The following is a 2,528-nucleotide window of genomic DNA, read 5'->3' on the forward strand; positions in this document are numbered from 1 at the left end:
CCCAGTTAATTTGCAATTTTTAGTGTAAAAATTTTGAATATTTCGATTTTATCCATAGTGAAAATTTTTTTTTGTGTGCCCCAAATGACCCAAACCTCCATATTTTGCCCTAAACCTTCATATTTTGTCCAATAACCTTCACATTTTACCCAATAACCACCATATTTTTGCCTCAAAACCTTCACATTTTGCCAAAAAAAAATTGTTAAGCTTTTAGAAAAAAAATTCGCCTCCGGTGAAAAATCTTTTTGCTTCCCGCTGTGTGGGTCCCATATTGAGTGGTAAGGTTTTTCTGCTTCGATGGGTCGAAAGGTAAAACTAAAAAAAAAAAAAATATTTAGTGTCAAACGGGCTACAATCCATCGGCTCAATCTCTAACTTTTTTTTTTTTAATATAAATACTAGTTTTACGAGCCCGTGCGTTGCACGACACTTATATAATATAGTATACGATTACGTTAATATTGATACTCAACAAATATATAATACAACACAACAACAACAACAAAATCCAATATCACATGAGTGGTGTATGCGGAAGTTGATATGTAGACAATTCTTCCCCTATCCGAGAATAAAGACAAGTCATTTCTCTACCCAGAGTGAAACACTATCTTATCAAGAGTAGAGAAGGTCATCTTTCTCTATATTCGGCGGATAAGTAGATTGCTTCCGAGAGGACCTCGGGCCTTTATGTAGGAAAAAGTTTTTTTTTTTTTTTAAATAAAGATACTAAAATAAAAATAATAATAGACGCCATGAAAATGGTAGAATCAAATTTTCATGGGTTTTAAATCCTGCGTTGAAGTTAATTTAGGCTTTAAGAGTCAGTCAAGTCGCCAATAAATCAACGATTGATGTCGAGTCAATAGGGCCGTAACATTTGTATCGAAAGTATTAGTATCAAAAACATTGTATACGATAACCTTAGTATTGCACACACTTTATATAATGTATGATAGCATGAGTATGAGGTATTGAAAACATTATTATCGTAACGTTAGTATTGAATACAATTACAATACAACAATCAGTTATTCTCATTCAATGTCGAAAAGTTTCTTGAACATAGAGTGATACGTTTATGAGTCCGTCCGTTAAAATACGTATCGCAAATATCAAAAAGTTGATATGCTTTAGATTTATTTAAATATCATATTTTGTATTTAGTTAGTATAGATATTTGATTGATTTTTTTAAATTAAGTTATATACTTAATTTTATTTAAAGTTTATTCATTATTTTTCGTACCTTTCACATACACATTTGTGCTATCGAGTATATAATTTATGCTCAAATATAATCTTACGTATTAGGGTGCAGATCTTGTTTGCTACTTTTTATGTGTATACTTGATAATAGCTGATTATAGTATTGTCAAATTTACTATTTAAGTAATTGTATTATACTTAGGGCCTGTTTATTTACATCTTAATGGGCTGTATTGAGGGAGTGCATTTTTCGGTCATCAATGTGTGGTGTTTACTTACAACTTAACTTTATGAAATGGCTATATCAAGTGATGTTTGGGACATTCAAAAAACCACACTTGTATCCAATCAGGTGGTAATTTTTACAATATCATCCTCATCTTTTATTTTATCATCCTATCAAGATCAGATAATCACAACCATCGAGAAAACTACGATCGGGAAAATAACCATCAACTACACAATCGTCAGACCACCGCTTCACCAGGAGAACTACTTGTATCTCTGGCGGGCACCGCCGCTTGAAGCCTAGAATCGCTTGTATCTCATTAGAGCATCGATTGTATCTCCGACGAGCACCGTTTTTAGCTCCGTTTGTATCTCCGATGAGCACTGTTTGTAGCTCTGGGTAGATTTCCATTTGTATTTCTCGTGACCATCGCCTAAAAATTCTTGTTTGTAGGTAAAATCAAAACCAAATATGCTGTTGTTTTTTACTTTGGTGCTCCATATTTAAACATGGAATTCAATTGTTATTTTTTGATGATGGTAAAATTGATTGACGAAATCTAGAAGGAATCTCAAAGAGAGAAAAATATATTGTGTGGTTGGTGTCTCAATTGTTACTGTAATTTCTAGATGATGGAGATGGAGATTAGATATTTTTCAAGGGTAAAATAGTAACTTGATTATATTAAGACAATTTATTAAGCAAGAAAGTAAACACCTGTATTTTTTATCATCATAGTGCATAAGACCTACTTTAATGCAGCGTGTTGGTGTGTGTGTGTGTGTGTGTGTGTTGGCCAACACGTCACCTAGCACCCCATAACAAGGCGTGTTGGTGTGTGTGTTAGTCAAGTGCGTTCTGGGAGCACGTAGAAGTTTGTAGCGTGTTGGTATTTTTTTACCCTTTTTTAATTAGTTTTTATCCTCTTTTTCACTCAAATTCCAATCAGATTTTAACACATCACCCAACACGCCACTAAACACTCCACCCCATTACACAACAGTCTGGCAACACGCCCATCAAGCACCCCACCCCCACACAGCAACACGCCAAAACGCCCGTCAGGGATAAAGATGGTCCAATGCTTA

Source organism: Rutidosis leptorrhynchoides, chromosome 11, assembly GCF_046630445.1.
Source record: "Rutidosis leptorrhynchoides isolate AG116_Rl617_1_P2 chromosome 11, CSIRO_AGI_Rlap_v1, whole genome shotgun sequence".
Classification (NCBI taxonomy): Eukaryota; Viridiplantae; Streptophyta; class Magnoliopsida; order Asterales; family Asteraceae; genus Rutidosis; species Rutidosis leptorrhynchoides.